This window comes from Chrysemys picta, chromosome 7 (genome assembly GCF_011386835.1).
Source record: "Chrysemys picta bellii isolate R12L10 chromosome 7, ASM1138683v2, whole genome shotgun sequence".
NCBI classification, from domain to species: Eukaryota; Metazoa; Chordata; order Testudines; family Emydidae; genus Chrysemys; species Chrysemys picta.
The window spans coordinates 59,088,586-59,112,571 of NC_088797.1; the positions used below are offsets into that span (position 1 = coordinate 59,088,586).

General features: G+C 43.3%; 1 long non-coding RNA gene across 1 annotated transcript in view; it reads left to right on the top strand.

The window, feature by feature from the left end:
- Positions 1–6,954, top strand: part of LOC135972692 (uncharacterized) — a 15,682-nt gene extending 8,728 nt beyond the window's left edge. The window contains exon 3 of the long non-coding RNA XR_010589174.1: positions 3,318–6,954. This is a non-coding gene — a long non-coding RNA (uncharacterized LOC135972692). The remainder of the gene's footprint in view (positions 1–3,317) is intronic.
- Positions 6,955–23,986: the final 17,032 nt, after the last annotated feature.

Here is a 23,986-nt window from a genome sequence, read left to right on the forward strand (position 1 = left end):
CACTGACTGATCTGACCATCTCATTGGAGGCAATGAGAGTAAGCGGCGCCGTCTCTCTGAGGGCTGAAGGGAGATGTAGGAGGGTCATGGCCATCCTCGTTAACCTCTCCTGTGTGAGTGCCCTGTAGGGTGAGACCCTTAGTTTCTGAGCCGCTAGCGGACAGGGTGTTCTCCCTGTGTGTGATTGGAAAATGGGTGGAGGACAGTCTAAGCATTCCCTCTCACCCCCTAAGGGTACCCCAGCATGTTACATGTACGTACATTATGGTCCTAAAACCTGCAGATATTTAGAAAATTGGAATCTTTACATGTGTGAAAATCCATCTAAACAATGCCCACTAGAAGGTACCTTCAATCTAGATAAGATCATACATCTCAGAGGAGCTTTTAATCACCAAAAAGCCTCTGACACACAGTGGGAGCAATTTGTCTATTGAGGAAAGGAATGGGTAATTTTGAAATTCAGCTTGACCCAGAGATAAAGAGAAAGTTGCTTTGCGTTCAAAGTCAAGAATCAATGCCAGACCATTCTAAGTACAAAGAAAAACTGCTTTTGGCCCCAGCTGGCTGTGAAAAAATATAGACAGAGGCAAACCAAAGGCAATACAAGTTACAGGACTCAGATTACATTTGCAAAGCTTAACTGTCCAGTGAGATCCAACAGTCTGCCTTTGCGACCCTGGAGCCGGCGTGGTTTGGGGACTCTGAAGAAGCCACAGGCAGCCAGCTTGGACTGGAATCTCTGAAAAAGATGCCCAGTAGACTCCAGGGTGTAAAAGAACAGCGCTCCCAAGAGCGGAAGCATGTTGGAAATTCTGGACAAGCTGTATACAGCATAATCTCCTGTCCACCTCTTCCCATTCTCTGAATGTTATACACAGACGTGGCCAGTCTGGACGTACGTGTGTGAGTATGAAAGTGGCTTAGGGCTTGGGGAATTAATGTTTTTCTTCCTCTGAGTGATGTGGGAACGTTCCCAACACTCTCTGTTGTTGTTTTATTATTTTATTAATGAAGCTTTAAAATTCAGTCATATGGTGTGTTTTCTTTATCTTCCCCCCACGATCCTGCGCTGTCAGCCTGATCAACTGACATGAGGGATAGATTGGTAACAGAAATCTGTCACAGTTTGGTGGGCAATTGACAAAACAGGAGAGCCCTGCAGAACGCACACCATCTATTTGTTTTGCCCTTGTTATTTTATGTTTGCTTTGCTTGGTATTGTTGGTATTATATGTTAAGAACTGCATGATTGAAAGTGTGTTCTCTCTCAGCTGCAGTAGGTCTGGGAACCAGACAGGGGTTTCGCAGTCCTCTCTCCACCCCAGTTGATGGGGAAGGGTGGCAGGTGGATCTACCCCCAGTCGTAGCAGGACTGGGAATAGAGGAGTTGGGGAATAAGGGAAGAGATGTGTACCTGACAGCTAGAGAGAAAATTGAACGGTTAAATGCCAATTGGCTGTGTGTTTTGTCCAGGTGGAAAGCCTCATGGGGGAGGACTCGGGTAGCCTTGTGAGTAAGAATGTTTAAGGGAAGAGACCAGGAAGGTTGGGGGCTAGTTGAGAAGCCCACCCTTCTAGCTAAATTGGTAGTGGAACAAAGCCGGTGCCCATGGAAGGGACGGTTCAGCGAGGAAAGCAGGATTGGGCCCAAGCGGGCAAACAACAGATAGAGAGACTGGAAAACAGGTTGGAAAGTTTGAGGGCATAGTGGAAGGAAGGAGTAAGTAAGTATAAGCATGGGGATTTCAAATCCCCAGGACAATACTTGAAATGGTGATTTGAGTTGATAAAAAGTGGCCATTGGAAGACAAGCAAGTGATTTAAGGAAAGAGTGAGAAGTTATCTCTGTAGTTGCTGGAGGGAACAGCAGTTGAACTTTGTAAAAATGCTAAAGGGGAAAGTTCTTGCTGTCTTTGAAATGTTTGTAAATAAATCCATGCAAAGAAATTATTTGATTGCAATCATTTGGCTATGAACAATTTAGTCGAATTAGCTAAAGAAATGTATACAGTGCTATTTAATTAAAATCCTATTATGCTCTAAGGGGCTACAATAAGTAGTGTTTTCTTTCAGATCACTGTGTGTTTGAAAGTAGGAGTTAGAAGTAAAAGGCAATCAAAATTCTGGTAAAGTTAATTGTGTCCCTTTTTAAGTAAGAATCTTTAAGCTGTGGATAGCTTTGGATCCAGAAGCAAGCCAGAAAGCATCGTATTAATGCAAATTATCTCACTGATAAGGTAGAAGCACTGAAACCTGGGCTGCCTATGAAACAAATACAAGAAAATATGGGGTAATTCCTCTGTTTTGCCTGAAATCAACAAGGGTATTTGTATATTTTAAGCAATGACTGACTGCCCAGAAGGGGTAGACCTCTGTTTTTTTGTCTTTCAGATAATCAGAGAAATCTGATGCCAGCTGAAAAGCAATCAACATACCATGCATTTACTGGCATAATAGGAATTATGTTCTGTGTTCTATGTCCTGTCTTGTGGTGTTTGTCTCATGGCCAGAATTGTTGTGTTTAATATTTTCATAGGATAGTCTAGTTTAAAATCAAACAGAAGGGTTAAATTAAAATGCAGATACTTGTTTTATTCAACCTGAAATACGAAGTGTTTGGATAAATCAGGAAAATGTGATATACTAAAGTCTAACACATTTGCTTAAGTAAGAAAAAGAAACTTCATTGGCCAGATCTTTTAATTGAAAAAATTGTTGTTAAACTTTGCACACCAACAGTCTTTGGAAACAAGGACATGAAAGGTTAACCCACTCCCCATATTGCACATGGGATCCTTCTGGCTACCTCAGATTTCTAGCCAGACGGCTGGGGAGGGAGCGAAGCTATTGTACACCAGAGGTTGTACTGAGGGACTCCTCAAAAGTGGGTGTGCTCATCCTGGCTTGTTGCTCCAAAGCTCTGTAATAAAGTTATTTTACTGGAAGCGTGTATGTGGCATACATTGAATAATAAGACTAAAGTACTGTATAATGGCAATATGTATGTGTTCATTGCTGGGAAAAAGGTGTGTGAGTGGAGAGTGGAAGTTAGAAACAGAGGCCTTAGTGAACATGTGTGTACACCAGTGTGAATGAGAGCCACCGGAAGGTTAAAGAAGCCAAGAAGGGGAGAAGGAAAAAGAACACAACAGTCCAGAAGATAAGACGCTGGCCCCGTTCAAGGACACGACTCATGGCTGGGACTTGGCTCAAGCCAACAAAAGGGGGTGGGGCGCTTGAATGTGCCCAAGCAGCTGTAAAATCTGCAAACACTGCCAGGCATTAATGAAACGTGTCAGGTTTCTTTTCTCACAGGTAAAGGAAGCATTATCTAAAGACCCTAGCAGCTCTGCCATTTATTGAAACCAGGAGACTGAGTCTACATAGGGTCCATCAACGAAAGACTGTTCTGGCTCCACACTGGAAAGGCCCTTACCATGTCCTGCTATCTACCAACACCACTTGTAAAGTGTCAAGGACTGACTGTCTGGACCCATGCTTCTCACTGCAAGAAAGCTCCTCCACCTCGAGATAATTCCACTCGATCAGCCTGTCTCTTCTTTGGGTATTTCTTTTCCTCCTTCTGGACAGCAGGAGAAAAGGACAAGGTGATGTGCTGGTAACCTCTCCCTTGTCCACTGATAGAGCTAACCTGCATTCAGTATTTGCTACAGAAACCAAAGCATTACATAGACTCATAGACTTTAAGGTCAGAAGGGACCATTATGATCATCTGGTCTGACCTCCCGCATGATGCAGGCCACAAAGCCGTCCCTACCCTTTCCCTTGACTCTGCTGTTGAAGTCCCCAAATCCTGTGGCTTAGAGACTTCAATTAGCAGAGAATCCTCCTGCCATCGATCCCTGCCCCATGCTGTGGAGGAAGGCGAAAAACCTCCAGGGCTTCTGCCAATCTACCCTGGAGGAAAATTCCTTCCAGACCCCAAATATGGCGATCAGTAAAACCCCAAGCATGTAGGCAAGATTCTCCAGCCTCAACCTCATTTGCCATTATACTAATTACCTGCCATGGCATGCTGTTCCTTTGACTAAAATCACGTTATCCCCTTAAACCATTCCTTCCATAAACTTATCTAACTTAATCTTAAAACCAGACAGGTCCTTCGCCCCCACCATTTCCCTTGGAAGGCTGTTCCAATATTTCACCCCTCTGACGGTCAGAAACCTTCGTCTAATTTCAAGCCTAAACTTCCCCACGGCCAGTTTATACCCATTCGTTCTCGTGTCCACATTAGTACTGAGCTGGAATAATTCCTCTCCCTCCCTGGTATTTATCCCTCTGATACATTTAAAGAGAGCAATCATATCCCCCCTCAGCCTTCGTTTGGTCAGGCTAAACAACCCGAGCTCCTCTAGTCTCCTTTCATATGACAGGTTTTCCATTCCTCTGATCATCCTAGTGGCCCTTCTCTGTACCCGTTCCAGTTTAAGTTCATCTTTTTTAAACATGGGAGACCAGAACTGCACACAGTACTCCAAATGAGGTCTCACCAGCGCCTTGTACAACGGAAGCAGCACCTCCTTATCCCTACTAGATATACCTCGCCTAATGCATCCCAGGACCGCATTGGCTTTTTTCACCGCCACGTCACATTGTCGACTCATAGTCATCCTGCGGTCTACAGGGTGATGTGCTAGTAACCTCTCCCCTGTATGATGCTGAGCCACGATTGCTTCAGGAAAGCAGAAGGAAATACTTGTTCTGCTGAAATTGCTAAAGTCCAGGAATTCCAGGCTACAAAAGATATTAAGAACTGACCCTGGTGAAGAAACAAAGAATTATACACTGGCAGGAAAAAAACTTGTGGGACCCATGCTTGGGAATGTGGTATTGATTCGATTTTGGGGTTTATTCTACAGGCTGTGCCCTGTATTTTTGGATGAGTACCTTCAGCATACACTGCCCTCCCTAATTGGCTTCCAGATGATGAATATCAAAAGCGCCTTGCTACCACAAAATATTACCCCCACCAGCCCCTCGACCCTTGCCTCCACCACTGTAATTTACCCAGATACAGACAATACCGTAAATTCTAAGTAAATTCATTGCCCAAGGCCTTCACATCTTAGTGATTTATTGAAATTTTGTTCAGAAAGATTATTCTTTAAAGTTCAGAATAGGTCATATGACCGAACAATTGAGTGGAAAACAAATGGATCGGTGGAGATAGAGTTATAGGATATCACTACAAATGAACCCCAAGAATCTGTAATTGAAATTGATGGGTTCTATAGCGAAGTAGATATGATGGCTATTCCTGGAATTTGCAACGTGTTAAATGAAAGAGGCCCTTATTGTTATTTGGTCACCCAATTAGTGAATAATCAAACGAATACCCAAAGAGTTTGTTCTGCCACTGGAAATTTTACCTGTACAGAAATTATTCTAGTAATGAATAATATAACCCGTACCTTATTGCAACCCCCCCACATCCCTCGTGTCTTCCCGGATGAGCCCCCAAATTGTCGGAGAAAAACAGAGTTCTCACTCTCTGGTTGGGTGCAGCAAAATCAGATACTTTATTATTTCTAGCAATTGTGTGGAGGGAGAGGCTACAACTGAATCTGGCTCCTTGAATCTGCAAGCTATGGTTGGAAATATTTCAACACTCAGTACTACATACAGTACAGTTCTAGCTACAATATTACAAGAACAGTCTCTGTTGCACTATTTTGTCACTGTCGATTCTGCTGAGCCAGAAACACAAAAACACTAAATATTTATTTTAAAAGGTTTGATTCAAATTTGGTTCTAAAAGTGGCAGATGTTTCAGGTGGTTTATCTCTTTCCTAAACTATTTCTTCCATCTTTAACATAATCTAGTAATTTATGCAGGCATATAGAGACAGATGTTCCAGTGTGGTTCTGGACTGCCAGGGGAATCCGGTCCTAAAACCGGTGTAACCAGACCTGGGAGGACCACTCCATTAAAAACGGGGCTACTTAGAACTCCAATAGGGGCTGCAGTACCATTTTTTCTCCCTGATATCTGCACAGCAGCAAAAACAGGGTATGGCTGGGACTTCCCTGTGTCACTGCAGCCACTAACTACAGAATCTGCCCTTTGGGATGGTTGTCGCTTGGCACAGGACTATTCTGGCATTGAAGCAACATTAGATTCTGCTTTAAGCCACCTTTATAGATGTGCACATGACTAGCACTCTGGGCACACCCCAGGGATCTTGCCTATGTGGCGTATAATTGTAGCATTAGTTAGTTTGATATCCATTGTAAGAGCTTATGAGTTGTGGAAATGCAAAAGAACATTTCCACTGGAAATAACAGCCTGTAGCTTCAAGAACTTGAAGGGAGATGCAAACTGCCTGCAGAGAGATTTCACAATAAGAATTAAATTATCATATGTTATTAGTGTTTTGCATATGCATATACAGTATTTATTTCTCTCTCCTTTATTATGCCATAGAATAAAGAAGGTCATTATGTCAGAAATATAATGGATATATCTTCCTGTATTTATTACAGTGATGCCTTCAAATGTAATTGCCCACGTAAACGTATATACAATTACTATTCAGGTGCATAGTGTTAATAGGGTTGGGTTCAATGTGAATAGAACTGATGATTCCTTTTCTGCAACTAAAGCAATATTTCAAAGACTGTTTGTTCAGTTTCAATCTGGAGCTAGAGTACAGTAACACAATCTGGAACAAAATCAAGTACTATTACATAATGAACAAACATTTCATTTATAAATATGTCACCTTGACAAGTCAGGGAAAAATGGAACTTAAACTAGGTCATCAAAATCTTCATTTGGGTTCAGCCAGATGCATAAAATAAAAGACAAACAATGTACAGTCCAGCACTTGAACTGTAAAACAATGTTATGAGAAATGCTTTAGTACTGTATTGAATGAGAGGTTTGTGCACTGCAGGACACAAATAAAAGTAGTGAGGGTTTATTAAACTATAAGTGAGCTTCCTGCCTGATTGCCTAACAATTAGACATTCATATTTTCTGCCCCAAATGGTGAGATTCATCTATAGTCAAATAACTGACCTTCTACCCAGAGGAGTTAAAAGTATTCCACAGTTTGGTAAGAAGAGAGTGAAATAAAAGGGCAGCAAGACAAAAATCTAGCAATGTGGTTATAAACACTAAAATCAATTTTGTGAAGTTCAGGGGTTCTCAAACTGAGGGTTGGGACCCCAAAATGAGTCGCAACCCCATTTGAATGGGGTTGCCAAGGCCAGTGTTAGATTTGCCGGGGTCTGAAGCCGAAGCCTGAGCACCGCCACCCAGGGCTGAGGCCTGAGGGATTCAGCCCTGGGCAAGGGGGCTAAGGTTACATGCCCCCTGCCCAGGGCAGCAGCCCTTGGACTTCAGCTTTGGCCCCTCTGCCCAAGGCGGCAGGGCTGGGGTGGGCTCGGGCTTTGGTCCGCCCTACTGGGGTCATGTAGTAATTTTTGTTGTCAGAAGGGGACCACAGTGCAATGACAAGTTAGAGCAGCTACAGAACAGCTCTCACAGTCCCCTAAGGACTGTTCCATAAGATGGGGGCATGGCAGAATGTATTGCAACCCAGCTCCATTTTCTCCAGCTGTCATGTCCCCTAGTGTCCCAGATATGTCCCTTGCAATTTATGCCTGTTAGGGGAATCCTCGCTTCTCCTTTAGGATAGTTTAAAGGTTACTTTGTACCACTCGGGTGATGCAGAGAGACCTTAGCAGGGCCCAGGAGATGGCTCATAACCTCTAAAGTAGCTAGTTAACAGAACATTTATAATGTTTTATTTTTAGTAATGTTATTTTACTTTTTAAAAAATGACTGTTGAATAGATTATTTTCTTAAAGCGTTGGAATAGGCATCTAGGGTTATGTAGTTCAGATCCCTGAATCACTATAAAATAGTTTTCCGTTTCTTCTTAATACAACCCTAATAGTTCACTGTCTAGTCTTGAATGGTTTTAGGGAAATGATGATTCTACAATTTCCTTTTGCAGCTTTTTCCACTGCCCAGTTGTTTTAACCGTACAAAGAAGATGTGGCCTTCCACCTTCAGTGAAACTATGGAAAAAGAAGAGTATACATTCCTTTGAATTGACATACATACTCTCATGCTTCTTCTTGCACAATGTTAAAACTCTTACACTCTTGCACTGTTAGACAAACTCCTATGGCCTGGGTTCAGCCTGTACATCTTATCACAATTTCAAGCTGACACCTCAACAAGCAAACAGCCACAGCAACAAGATAGTTAAGTAGAACAACAAAAACAAAACAAACAAAAAACCCTACATTGCACTACCAAGAAGCAGCAATCTTCCAATCCAGCACTGAATGTGCAACATGATGATACTGCTGAGACTTCAGCATCATGAATGAGATGGAGTTTGCAAAAGTACCACCAAGGGATTAGATTTAAAATTTTCTTGAAATGATTTTAAGGGAGATTGAAATGTGATTGGTATTAACAGCTTCTCCTGTTTATGTAGACTGTACCCCTGGAAAGGAGACACAAATTAATCTTGGTAAACAGAGAGAAATTGTGGGGAATCGTTTGAATTTAATTGCCTGTCGCAAAACTGCTCCTTGAATGGCTTCTTTTAAGTAACTGAGTTAAATATTTTCTGCGGTTCCATTGGACTTAGTTAAGATAATTTACTTCTGCTCATTTATAAACTGCTAGGTTATACACGATAAACCAAATAGGATTCACTAACCTTTAAAAGAAAATTCTTTTGCCAATCTATAAGCTGCTTTAGTTATCTATGATACATTGAGACAGGACTCACTGCTGATTCTGGAGATAATATACACTTATACAATACTTCCAGTATTGTCTTAACTTACCAAGAGAAGAGCACTGCCCCTAGGATAGATGCATTCTCAAAGGTGTAATCGCTCTTGAAAGCTCTCCACAGAGAGACATACAGAAGGGATTATAACTGAATTAATCATTATGTAAGCAGAGTCAGGATGAGCTCTACCCTGACATCTGGTGGTGAATTATGGTGAGGGTGGAAAGGAACTTCAGGGGCTGATCTTGTTTGCATAGGCACGCCCACCCGCCTAGCCTGGGACAACAGCAACTGAAAGTGGTTACTTTGGCTGGTGTGGGACCCCAGTTCCTCTGTTACTGGGGCAGGAAGAATAAAGTGTTATCCTGATTCTGTGAATCAAGGCCAGTGGAACTGTTGTATGACAGAGGGACTCACCATTAACTAAATAGCACTCGCTAGACAAGGGGAATGGGTTACAAAACCCAGTGAATTGGCTGGGGGAGGGGGGGATGACGACAGGTATGTGTACTTGATGCTATGGGGCCCCTTTTGAGGGCCTGGAACACCAATTGTTCTCTCTCTCTCTCTCCCCCCCCCCCCCCCCCCCGCCCTGTTGAATACCAGAGCTAATTTTGCTTCCGTTAGGAGTCTAGCTAGAGGTTGCTGAGCTGAATTCACTTTGGGCCAATAGTGCACCAGCACTGGGGCTCCCCTACTACAAGCTGAAATCACTAAGAGCTGAAATCACTGAGTGCGGTGTTAACTAGTGGGGGAGCCTGAAGATATATTGCTAAGCAGCTGGCAGAGTGGAGCAGTTTGCAGGATGGTTGGAGCAGCCCACGGAACAGTGAGCTCAGCAGTTTGCGGTGGCAGCTGGAGCAGTTCATGGGATGGCTGGTGGAGTGGCGCGGCTGGCAGAGCCGAGCACTTTGTGGGATGGTTGGAATGGCAGTCGGCCTTGGACCACGTAAGGTGCCCCTTAACACCCTGTGTGTCCCCCCATTTCCACCCAGGCTGGGGGGGTAAAACTCTGCAGATAAACTTTTGAACTCTGGGGCGTCACTGACTAGGGGCAGAGACTTTGGGTTGTTGGACTTTGGGGTGATTGGACTTAAGACCCTGAGGAGAAAAGGACACTGCCAAACTTACTTGGAGGTGGGTCTTTTGCTCATGGTTTGTGTTATGAATCCTGTTTGTGGTGTTTCCCCAACATAATGCCGCATTGTTTCCCTCCTTTATTAAAAGGCTTTTGCTACACTCAGACTCTGTGCTTGCGAGAGGGGAAGTATTGCCTCCTAGAGGCGTCCTGGGGATAGTATGTAATTGTCCCAGGTCACTGGGTGGGGGCTTGAGCCGGTTTTGCATTGTGTTATTGAAACGGAACCCCTAGATACTGAACCCGGCCCTTGTTGTTGCCAACTCAGAGGGGCAGAAGGGTTACAATTACACTGCTCTACAGCCAAAATGCTTCTGAAATAAATGTAGTCATACTTTATTAAGTCTGGGTCACTGAGAACGAAAATGATGCTTACAATTGTTGATTGGCTCTAGTTTTCAAGATATGCTTGAAATGGCGGAGGATAAGTGAGTTATAAAGGGAAGGGATCTCAATTTAAACCAGAAATGACTAAAATACATCTTTGACTGGATCTATGAATAAATCTATGACTGGGTTTCGACAGTACTTTTTAGGCAAAACAATGAATGATGCAATCTGAAGCTGGTATTGCGTCATACACGATATGAATTGCATCATGTTATTCCTAGAAGTCATGGATGATGCAATCATAACGAAGCTTACATCAGTCTGCTGAACAAATTGCCTTATATCAGCTCTAGAAATCATACAGTGTTGTACTCTCTTATTTGTCAGTGTTTGATTTTGCAAAGGGACACATTTCTGTTTAGCCAAAGTGAGCAGAGATGCCTTGTACTTGTGTGAACAGTGCAGATAACTTCTGCTATGTTTGTGGTGACGTGACTTTTGCATCACAAAAGCGCAGTATAACCACTATGGTTAAGAAAGCCTATCACCTTTATTTTGGCTGAAAAATTGGAGATCAGGACAAGAGGTGGGCCCCACACATATGCTGCAACACTTGTGCAACAAATCTTCGCCAGTGGTTGAACAGGAAAAGGAAATCTATGCCTTTTGCAGTGCCAATGATTTGGAGAGAGCCAACAGATCATGTCAGCAATTGTTACTTCTGCATGGTGCCTCCAGTTGGGAAATGTGTGTCAAAGAAGAAAAAGTGGACTGTGCATTATCCAAACATTCCATCAGCTATACACCCAGTACCCCACGGAGAAGGACTGCCGATTTCTGGTGCACCAGAATCATTCTCACTTGAGTCAGACAAGGAAGAGGATGAAACTTCTGGTCCTGAACTATCAATGTCACAGGACCCACATTTTCTCCCATCCTCCTCCTCTGAACCACACCTCATAACACAAGTTGAACTGAATGACCTTGTCAGGTATTTGGAACTACCCAAGAGTAAGCCAGAGCTGTTGGGCTCCAGACTAAAGCAGTGGAATCTCCTGGCAGGTGATGGTAGGGTTTCCATGTTCCGTGACCGTCAAAAGGATCTTGTCCCATTCTTCTTCATGAAAGGTGATCTTGTAGCCTGCAACAACATCGATGGTGTGATGGCAGCCCTCAACATCGTTCACGATCCAGATGAGTGGAGACTATTCATTGATTCATCGAAGACGAGTCTTAAAGATGTTTTGCCATCAATTTCAGTTGGTCATTCAGTCCATATGAAGGAAACCTATGACAACATGAAACAACTTTTGAGGTGCATAAACTATGACCAACATCAGTGGCAGCTTTGTGGCGATTTGAAGGTTGTTGCTCTCTTGCTTGGTCTGCAGACTGGATACACAAAGTATGGCTGTTTTCTCTGCGAATGGGATAGTTGTGCAAGAGATTCCCACTACATCAAGAAAGATTGGCCACTCTGACAGTCATTGGAGCCTGGGAGGAAAAGTGTTCAGCATCCACCACTTGTTGAATCACGGAAGATTTTGTTGCCACCCTTACAATCAAGCTGGGTCTGATGAAGAACTTTGTCAAGGCCATTGACAAAACACAAGCAGCTTTCAAGTACCTCCGTGGAAAATTTCCAAGGTTAAGTGAAGCTAAGATAAAGGAAGGCGTCTCTGTTGGACCTCAGATTCGTGAACTTCTTCAAGATGATGCATTTGACCATGCACTGCGTGGCAAGGAAAAGATGGCATGGAAAGCCTTCCAGTTAGTGGCAATAAATTTTCTTGGAAACAACAAGGCAGACAACTACAGGTTGTTGGTGGAAAACCTCAAGGCATACAAAAGCCTTGGTTGCAACATGTCACTAAAGATACATTATTTGCACTCTCATCTAGATTTTTTTCCACCGAACTGCGGAGCAGTGAGCGATGAGCACGGCGAGCGATTTCACCAGGACATTGCAACAATGGAGAAACGCTATCAGGGCAAATGGAGCCCATCAATGCTTGCAGACTATTGCTGGACAGTGACAAGAGAAACTCCATTTAATGAATACAAGAGACAAGCCAAGAAGCGCCGAGTAGACACTGAATAGGACTAAACTATGTACATAATAGTTTTTGGCCTTTTGTTTCATATTAAATTTTATTTATATAACCCTTTTGCTGATTTTTAAAGTGTTACATAAACAGGACAGGTGAAATATTATCATGTAAAGCAACCATAAGCAACCATAAACACATGAAAAGACCTAGGTATACAATTTATGATTAAAACTCTACTATCTACACAATATACATAGACATAAAATGTAAAAACTTAAATATCTTAGAAACAGTAGCCAATCAGTTGTTTTAATTGTCATATTTGAATTCAGCACATCAAAATACATAATAAATAGCACATTTTATCTCTGAAGCAGACGACTTCTCAAAAATTGTAGACCAGTGTTATTTATTGTTTTTTTTTTTTTTTTTTTTTTTTTTTTTACAAAAATATTATTTCATTTCCTTTCTTTAATAATAAAATAGTCACAATGAACCACTGTGAGCATTCTGCTTGCCTTTAATCATGATGCCCCCTAAGGTCTGGCAAGTACCGTATGTGACTAAAATAATGGGGGTTGCATTCCTGTTCTGACATTGAGAGGCAATCATTACGATTTGTCCCCCCATTTCTTGTTTTAGTAATTTGGGGAATAAAATTACTCTGGGCTCAACACCTTACAACACTCCTTTCTACTCTATATATTTAAGTGCTTTCCTGATTTGGGACGTTTTCAGGAACTGAGGCTAAGACTGGTATTTGGTCCTGCTACTGAATTTATATTTCCCTTGCTTATCCTGAAATACATATAATCCTGGTTTATTCCCCAGATATTTAAAGAAATGCATTACAAAAATTCTGCAAAAAATTTAGTGTTAAAATGAATAGTATTGTGATGAGGTGTACCAACCCCACACTGGGCCAGAAGAAGTTAATGAAAGGCAGTGGGGTCAGTCAGCCCTACCTCACCACACCTGCACTTGGTATCAAGCCTGGAGAAAGGAGTGAATAGAGTTGAACCCAGCTCTGCTGGGGATAGGCCAGGAAGGAGAGAAGATCTCTGGCCCTCCCTCAGAGAGAGTAGCTGGGCAGAAATTGTGGTGCTGACTTGGACTACTGGCATTTAGAGCCCTCCTGAAGAAAGGTATGTCTGCAACAGGGAGACCAAAGCAGTTGGGGGCAAGTGGGAGGAAGTGAGTCAGTACAGGATGCTCTGAGGTGGTGGAGGGGTGTACAAAGAGCAGGAAGACTCTGGCTGAGTTGGGGCTGCTCTGTGAGGGGAGTAGAGATAATTGTCCTGCAGCAGAACCAGCTGGGTGGCAGAAAGTGCTAAAAAGCTCTGCAGTGAGCCTGTGGAAGAGGCTTAGAGAGGGAGGTGTTGATACACAGTGAGCGTGGGAAGGTGCTGTGGCAAAGGCCCAAGACAGGGCAGGGTAGGAAGTGGTCCTGGGAGGCAGCAAGGGATCTGTGTAGTCAGGCCTTGACTGCTTATTCAAGGGTTCCCTGGACCAGAATGCAGAGAAGAGGGCGGGCTTGGGTTCCCTTACCAGCCCATTGAGGATGATGGAGATGGAACCCCCTGACAAGAGATATGGACTGATGAAACCCCTGGTGCCAGTGGTAAGGACTAGCAAGCCTGTGGGCAGACCAAAGGCCAAACATGTGGTTGATGGAGTACTTTCTTTTGGACTGTTGGCATACCCTAGAATGGGTTGGAACTACAAGTCACCCAGCCAGAAGACCAAAGTGCAAGAACATGCAGCCTCTCACATGGCCAAAGTGGCTACCAGCAGGGGACTTAAAAAGGGGAGAGTCTGGTATGCCATGCCCAGCCAAATGGGGACACCCCAGCTAGCGAGTCACACTTATACCGGTATAAATTGTGAGGCTGTGGGTACATCTTCCACTGTTCAAGTGGGAGAAGTTCTTTAAAGGCAGTTTCAAATAGCTATGTGGTGGGCTTCTGAAGAGAGCTGTGAGCAGAGCAATGTTTCAAAATGAACCAGGGTATCTGAAACTTGCACCATTTTGTTTCCCAGAATGGGTTAATGTTGTGTCTCCAGGAAAGCACTCGCAGTCTAAAAGTTAAGACTGAACTCCTGTGTTCCTCAGATGGTGTGCATCATATCGAATGAAAGTGTCTGTGTACCCATGCATGCACTTGACATGGATCATATGTATTATTTGCTGCATCCCCTTCGGGAACCTGTTGACTAGCATTATTTTGTTTAGCAGTTGGATTAAGAATTTCAAAATAACCTGTGTGCATATCTAAAAGGGTGTCATAAGGAGGAGGGAGAAAACTTGTTCATCTTAGCCCCTAAGGATAGAACAAAAAGCAATGGGCGTAAACTGCAGCAAGGGAGGTTTAGGTTGGACATTAGGAAAAAGTTCCTAACTGTCAAAGTGCTTAAACACTGGAATAAATTGCCTAGGGAGGTTGTGGAATCTCCATCTCTGGAAATATTTAAGAGTAGGTTAGATAAATGTCTATCAGGGATGGTCTAGACAGTATTTGGACCTGCTATGAGGGCAGGGGACTGGACTCGATGACCTCTTGAGGTCCCTTCTAGTCCTAGAATCTATGAATCTATGTCAGTCTTCCCTGAAGTACTACCATTCCATACTGGTGACCTAGATAGGATTAGCTTCTCCAGATACCCATATGACTTCTTGAGTCTGAGGCCATGTCTACACAGGGAAACACAGGAAAGTGAAGATTAATTAACTAAAGGTATGACGTTAATGCATCCAAGTTAAAACATGTTATACCTGTAAGTCCCTGAGTGTCCCAGTGTGAACAAGCCCTGAGTCTCTCTCCTCTCTGCACTCCTGAGAGTGTCTCTTAAAACCCTGCTAAGTTTCTTTGTTCTCCAGTGCTTTGTCTTCACTAGGAAAAAGATGTTCTTACCTCACATTGGCTAACCTGTGGTAACTAACACAAGGGTAAAATCCTAGGGAAGACAAAACAGTTTGTAGTTTTAACATGAGCTAGCAGGTGAAGGTAAGCCCTAGACTCCCCCATAGTGAACCTGCTAACACATGTGACAATTACAAACAGCCTTGTCTTCACTAGGATTTTACCTCAAATTAGTTAACTTGAATTACAAACACACCTTATTTCCCATAGTGAATATAAGGCCCAGAAGTTTCAAGAAGTGGTGGGACTTGCCCACCCAGGTCAAACTAATTATATAGGCTGTGCTGCGGGGGGCTAGAGTAATTGGAGGTAATTGTTCTGACATTGTCTCTTAGCAACCCTTCAGTGGACGCTACTAGGCAATCATTGTGAACTATCTCTGCCTTCTGGCCTGTGGGATGAACTTAATCAGAAATATTTGTGCAGAAAACCATGCCAGTAATAGGGCAAGCTACAGTACAATTCAAGAGCATCCCCATAATTGTCACAGTTTTCATGTGTGATAATGAGATCCATGAAATCATGGAATCTGATTTCATTGAGATAGGATACTAAATGAAAATAGCTAAAAATAGAGAGGTCACATTAAGTCACTGGGACACTGTCCTGCCATGAGATATTTTGTTACAATGAAGTTTTTTTCCATTTTGCATGTCCGTTCTTGGATTTTAGAGCTCTACCAGACCCATAACTATTTCACATTTGGGAACAACATATACCTTCAAATCAGCGGCACTGCTATGGGTACCCGCATGGCCCCACAGTATGCCAACATTTTTATGGCTGACTTAGAACAACACTTCCTCAGCTCTCGTCCCCTAATGCCCCTGCTCTACTTGCACTACATTGATGACATCATCATCTGGACCCATGGAAAAGAAGCCCTTGAGGAATTCCACCATGATTTCAACAGTTTCCACCCCACCATCAACTGCAGCCTGGACCAGTCCACACAAGAGATCCACTTCCCGGACACTACAGTGCTAATAAGCAATGGTCACATAACCACCACCCTATACCGGAAACCTACTGACCGCTATAGTTACCTACATGCCTCCAGCTTTCATCCAGACCACACCACACGATCCATTGTCTACAGCCAAGCTCTATGATACAATCGCATTTGCTCCAACCCCTCAGACAGAGACAAACCCGGGGTGGCATGTTTGTAGAAATTTTGGTGGTGCCCAGAACCCGCCCCTGCCAAAACTCCGCCCCCCCCCACCTGCCGAAGGCTCTGGGAGGGAGTTTGGGTGAGGGAGGAGGTCTGGGGTGCAGGCCCTAGGCTGGGGCAGGGGATAGAGGTGCAGGGTGCAGGCTCTGGGAGGGAGTTTGGGGATGGGAGGGGTGCAGAGGGATGGGGTGCAGGGGTGAGGGCTGTGGGGTATGGGAGGGGCTCAGGGCTTGGGCAGAGGGTCAGGGTGTGGGGGGATGAGGGCTCTGGCTGGGACTGGAGATAAGGTGTTTGGGGTGCTGCTATTCCTATAGTTGGAAATCAGAGATGCCCTGATCCTTATCAGCCTGAATCCCATGGCCTAGCACCTGCCACTGACACTTTTGGGGTTCAGAGTAAGATATTTATTTTCAGCTACTTGTGGGACTAGATCATGTTATCTCTATTGTCCCATGGAATAATAGACTCACTTGTTTGGGTAAAGCACCTTTGGTTGTTCCTCTTCTCACAATTATTTACTTGTTTCTACTACCACAACAAAGACAGAAAGGCTTTGAACTATGGATTTTAGTTGGAGGCAGGGAAAGGGGATTTAAACAGATTGTACTGGCACAGGTAAATTTAACTGTGCATTAACAGCGACCAGTATGGCATATTGGGGACAAGTGGGGACATTGTTCAGCTGCTAATATTTTGTATCTATTTCTCTTATTTTAGGACATATTGTACATTAGCAGAGAGCTCACATTCAATCATTGGCCCCATGAAGTTTGGGCTGGCTATGTAATTCCAATCCCTTCCTTCCCCCGCCCCCTTCAGTAAGTAGTCAAGTTCTCCTTAATTCTAGCTTGTGTGGGAGAGAGGGTCTGTAAGGGTTCAAATGCATGTGAGGAATAGTGCTGCCAGCTTCCTGAAAATGCAAGACAGTTCTCTCATTCCAGGCATTGTAAGAAAGCTCCACAGTCTCTCTCTCAGCTTGGGCACTGTCTGACCACTAACAGGGCCGGTGCAACCACTAGGCAAACTAGGCGGCTGCCTAGGGCGCCTAGTGGTTGAGGGCAGACAAAAGCATGCTCTGGGGCGTTAATGGAGTGGAGGTGAGCTAGGGCAGGAGGGCAGGGGGGCGCGGGGAGGGCCGCTTGCAGCAAGTAAGGGTGGGGGGCATGGCACACAGGGGAACCGCTCCCTGCCCCAGCTCACCTCTGCTCCGCCTCCTCCCTGAACATGCCGTCGCTGCTCCACTTCTCCCGCCTCCCAGGCTTGCGGCACAGCAAGCCCAGGAGGGAGAGAAGCAGAGTGGGGCGGCGTGCTCAGGGAGGAGGCAGAGCAGAGGTGAGCTGGGGTGGGGAGCTGCCGCACTGCTCCCCGGGCCGGGGAGGGGAGCTGCTGTGGGGGGGGGCACCTCAGGGCAGGAAGCTGCCGCAGGGCTCGGGGAGGGGGGAGGGCGCAAGGTGGAAGTTTCACCTAGGGCGCGAAACATCCTTGCACCAGCTCTGACCACTAAATAGCCCCGGCCATGACTTTACATCCATAATTAGAGCAAACTGCCCCACCCTTTCCTTATTTATATAGTTCCAGCGGTGCTTTACAGAGAAGAAGCAAGGCAAGGTCTCTACTTGGAGACCCTACAATCTCTCTCGACAAGGGATAGGTGAAACATGTAGAGCCCATTATTCCCCTTACTTTAGTTCTTTGCCTGCTGCTTCTTCCCCCTTACCCAGCTGAAAGATGCTTGTATAGCCTCCTTTAAAACAATACACATTTTATTAGAGAAGGGAGGAGGATTGCTACAGATATGAGTGAAATACAGACTGGCAGAGCTGATAAAGGGGTTAGCTCTGCAGCAGCTAACACTTCAACTCTCTTTTTCTTTACGGCTGAGCTCTCCACTGTCACAGCTATTGCACCGTTACTGCCAGCTGAAGACCCTTATTTTACCCCAGACCAACCTCACATTCCAGACTGGGGCTTTCCTAAATCACAACTGACCATCTTCCTCCCAGTGAGTATTCAGAGTCTCAGCCATTCTTCCCTGAATGTACCTCAGAAACGGGTTTGCTATTTGCCAATTTGTACAGGGCTTTGGGTCCTGAAAATGAAAATTCAGAACTAGAGCCTACAGCCATTCCAAGGAAGCACCAAACTTTGACTCACTCGGGGCATTATCTGACCTATGGCCAGATACAACAATTCCAATTTAATGCGACTTGTCCATTGTGAGTGAGCCTGCTAGCGTTGACTTATGAATATGTATGCAATGTTTATACAGAGTTCCTTATTTCTGGAGTTTACTGCTGCCTAGTGCAATCTTTTACTTGTTACTTCTGCCCTCCTTGGGCAGAGAGGCTTTGCATTTTCTCCTCTAAAACATAATGGAATTTATTAGGGGTCTGAGGGAAGGAGAGTGGATTCCTATAGCTGAGACGGGCAGATTAGTTTGTCAACATTTATTATTAGTTTAATTTTCCTTATGTAGTGGCAGTTGAGTAAAAGTTGTAACAGTTTTGGGAAAAAAATGTTTTGTTTTCTTTAACTAGCTACAGATAAAGAGATAAATGTATAAAAATGACCTAACTAAACTGAAGGGAACTATAATGAATTCAAAACCAGGCAAATAAATAGACGATGATAGATAGAGCACCGTCACCACCATTAAAAGTCTCCCAATAATGATATAGATTAACTTCCGCTAGAAGTTAGGAAGTTTCCAGGGGTTTTAATAGATCAAATAATGTGCTTCCAATAACTTATACCATGGAAACTTTAGTAAGGACATATAGCTTATACCTATATATAGGGGGGAAAGAGGTTAAAAATCAATAAATATTAGGTAAATGTAAAAGTTTTCAGAGTAATACGATAAGGAACCTTCAGTGATAGTAAATCTAATAAAGAATGAATCAAAAAGTTGTGTGAATGTGTGTATAACACTTAAGTTTTATAAGAGGTTAAGAATATAAACCTTGTTGTTTTTATCAAATTTCCATATAAATTATAATAGGGAATAAAATGGACTTTTTTGTTTTGTTTTAGCTAGTAAAAATTGCTGTTGGTAAAAAGTTTATAGTCCTGCTAAAATGGGAGAAGAGACATTTTCTGTTATTTGATTTATAGACATAATAAATGCAACCCAGATGATAGAAGGTGAAGCCCTAGTTATCCTCTCTCTTCTTGGCATAGGTGCTTGCTGGATCTTGGTATGGTGGTGTGAGTTTGGAGACTGGAGTACTGAGAGTGACAATACAATGGAGAAAACCTAATTTAACTGCTCTTACTAATACTGAGGTTAGCTGTCTTTTTTGCAATCCCTCAGCCTGATAGTCAAAATATAAATAACTGAATTGAGATCACAATGGGATCTGTAGAAAATACAGACATAGTTGCAGAAAACACCCACAGATGTTCTCTATCTTTTGCTGCTCCTACTATTTGGGGTGTTTTATGTCCCCATGATTTCCCCTTCACCAGGACAAACAGGATGTAACTGGTTTATAGAAGAGGAAAAAGGAATAATACAGGAAAAAGCAGTTCAGTCAGGACAATGGCAGTGTATGTTAAGAGATGGTTCTGGGATAGTTGCTGGCTCCACTAGTCTCCTGGTTGTCACAATTAATCCAATCACTCTTATACCCATATGGAAAAATCCATGTCCTTCAATTTCCTAATATACTTTTATAGCATGGTATGCCCCTAAGTGAATAAAAGAGGGAAAAGAAACTATATTAATAAGGTGGGCTCAATGATCTGAGTATAAAGAATGACATTTAATAATGTTTACTCACAAGGCAGATATTGCAGGGTAGTATTTCAGTGTACATCTCAGCAAAAAGTTGTACCAAGGGGACAGCTAAGTTTACAAGGACCTTGGTTTAGTCAGCTAATAGAACAGGGGAGTGGATATGAAAAAGATAAGACTCAAACTGTGTTTTCATATTGGTGTGAAGGCAGTACAGCTATAATGAGAAGGTCAGAGTGTAATATGTAAAATTATTGGTCCATATATTGGTTCTTATAGTTTTAATAAAACTTTTACTGTAATATGGATATCCAAGCCAAATCAAGTGAAAATTGGTCCTTATGTGGTAAAAGCAGATGTCAAATGACAGTTAATATTAGAACCCACATATTCCTTAAAAATGGAGTGTGCTAGACTTAACCCCCATGAACATCTCAATCATACAACCACAATGTGCAAGTATATAAAACCATTACTTAAGGAATGGAAAAGATGGGTGCAAAGCCAAACTCAGATTTTACCAAAGCCCTCTACTGAAAGAGTCAAAAGAGATTTGGTACAGTTTCAGGAGGAGCAGAAACAGGTCTTACAGTGCTAAACAGTATCGACAAGGGAGTATTCCTTATAAATTAGATGCAATAGAACAGCATTTAGGTGCTTTGTCTAAACGCCTAAAAATACCCCTCAATTAAATAAGTGCTGGTCATTACTTGATAGCTAGTCTACTCCCCGGCTGGAAAAGGTTGCAAGAAGTAGTTCTAGTACTGTTACAAACAATAGAAGTGCTTCAAAGCAATGTGTCTATGGCACTAGCTTGCATATAAGCAGAAACATGGACCAATGATTTGGTAAAAGATATTCCATTCCTGATTATAAGTGGTATTTTGCCATTTGAAATAAGTAGAATGTTGAAATAGGTTACTGTCTAGGAGCAAAATTTATATTCTTGGTGGAAAATGATAAATTCTACATATAATGTGCAGCAAAATGAAATGTCTTATGTTCAAATAGAATGGCAATCCCCTATTATGGGACTGGGATTAAACGTCAATTATAGTGTAATGCAACCAATGGAACACAAATTATGGGCCATAAATCAAACCACCATATGGAAAACAGTAGAACTTAAAACTTGTATGGAAGAACATGGAAGTGGATATATTTGTAATAATGTTATACAATCTTATAATATCTGTTTAAATCCAGAAAAAAGGAAAATGCCATTGTCAACTAAATCCATTTTTTAACACTGGATCTGTGGTTGTGTATATAGGAAATACAAGTGTATGCATTAGAAGTTGATGCAGAACAGTTTAATGTTAATTATTTGTTTAATACAAGACATAATCCTTATGAAAGTCAATGTTTATGTAATAAAGTTTCAGTGATTGGATGTGATTTTAACTTTACATTACCAGAAGTTGAATATAAGGAAGTGAAGGACCAAAAGTATAAAGTGTCAACCCAGTGCCACTGAGTATGAATATCAGTTTAGTTAAACAATTGCTAAACCATTCTGATTTGCAAAGATACTTGCAAAAGGCTCAGGAAAATGCATGTAAAAGTATGATCACTATACATCACTCAAATGATGAAATTAAACAAATTGTGGAACAAGTAAAAAAGATACAAAACACAATTGGTGAGAGGTATTTTTGGGATGGTCATCTACTGCCACTGGAATTTTAAATAAAATGCTGCACCCTATTGTATGGATAACTGAAACATATTGTTTGAGTAATATCTGTAATATTTTGGACCAGAAAAATATTATATTCCAATTTGCCCAGAGGATTAGAAATTGAAAACAGTTTGTTAAAAGGTCTAAAAACGGTTCAGGAAAAGTTGGAAATTGAAGGCAAACTTGTTAAGAATACTTTAAAAACTGTAAACAAGTGCATGTCACTGTTTGTGTGAAAGTTTAAAAGAAAGCAACATAAGCAATCTTAAATTTTTTGTAATGATTGTAAAAGTTTATATAATAGTTTAAGATTTAGTTACATGAATATTAAGTTACCATTTATACGTGTTTATGTAATGTAATTGTTAAAAGCTTGTAGCAATTGTCTCAGTTTTGGCAAACTGAAGACACCTGTTATAGAAATCAAAGCTGGTATACACACAGGGTTGTGATTACTGTCTACCATCCTATCAATAAAAGTAAATTTTAAAGGAAAAATTTACATCTTGTGTATGGTAATCCTAATGCTTCAAATCTTGGTGGCAGTGAAACACTTATTCCGGTGCAGGATATAAGAAGGCTCAGGAGCTTTAAAATAAAGCCAAAGATGGTCATATCATTCTAGTAAGGCAGAATCCGGGGTAGTGAGGTATTGTGCCAACAAGAAGAAAGTCATGCTTGGTCCTAAATAGGAGCCTTGAGCCAATGTTGGGCAAGGTCAAACACCCATTGAACTCACTAGTAAAAGTGAGGGTCAGATAATAGATACTATGACACCCTCAAGAAGGGGAATATTACCAGAGAAAATTCTCCAGTCTCTACTGTGTGTTCTCATCCTGTATTGTTTCCACTGCACTACACGTGTGCAGCACTGCAGTACACTGGGAGAAGTTGGACCCTCAGCAAAGCATTTTATTCCCTTGGGTGTCCTCTTCTTGAAGTGCTAGTAGTAGTAAAGCACAAAGAAAGAGCACAAATACTGCAACATGAGGTCCTTAGCCATCATTTTGCACAGTTACCATTCTTCAGTTATAAAACTGGTATAAGAGGAACGGGAATGGGGGACATGCAGAACCTGTGGCGGGGGGGGGGAGATGCAGGGAATCCCTAAAATAGAGGGGGGTGGGAGGATGATGCAGAAGAAGCTTGTGGGAGAAAGGAGCTATTATGTGTGCAATGAGCTTGGCCTACATAAGCTTCAAAGTGTGAGAGGCCCTGGTAATTCTTAGCAGTTATAAACCTCAGGCCACGGTTCAGCTTCAAAGTGCCTCCCACACATGAGCTAGTTAAACCTCACAACATACCTCTAGGGTTACCATATTTAAAAAAAGAGGACACTCCATGGGCCCTAGCCCCAGCCCTTTCCCGCCCCTTTCCAACCCCTGGCCCTGCCCCAACTCCGCCCTTTCCCCGCCCCTTCCCCAAAGTCCCCGCCCTAACTCCCCCTCCTCCCTTCCAGCCACGCAAAAAGGGCTGCCCGAGCGCTACCGGCTTTACGGTTTGCCGGGCAGCCTCCAGACCCTGCGCCCCCGGTCGGCGCTTCCCCAGAGCAGCTGGAGCCTGGGAGGGGAAGTGCCCAGCCGGGGGTGCAGGGTCTGGAGGCTGCCCTGCAAACCATGAAGCCGGTAGCACTCGGGCTTCGGGCAGCCCCTATGCCTCCGGACCCTGCGCCCTCAGCCGGGCACTTCTCCTCCCCAGCTCCAGCTGCTCTGCTCCTCCCCGGACTCAGACTTCGGCTCTGTTTAAGAGCCAAGATGCCCGAGCCAGCGCTACCGGCTTCGGGCAGCCCCCTTGACTCTGGACCCCAGCCACTGGCTGGGCACTTCTCCTCCCCGGCTCCAGCTGCTCTGCTCCGGCGGCGCAGGGTCCGGAGGCACGGGGGCTGCCCGAAGCCGGTAGCGCTGGCTCGGGCAGCTTGGCTCTTAAACAGAGCCGAAGTCTGAGTCCGGGGAGGAGCAGAGCAGCCGCGGGAGAGGAAGTGCCCGGCCGGTATTTTTCCCCCGGACATGTTCGGCTTTTTGGCAATTCCCGCCGGACGGGGGTTTGATTGCCAAAAAGCTGGACATGTCCGGGAAAAAACGGACGTATGGTAACCCTACATACCTCACAAACACACACATGAGAACTAAGACAAATAGTTATTCCCCTGAAGAGGCAAATACCCACACGT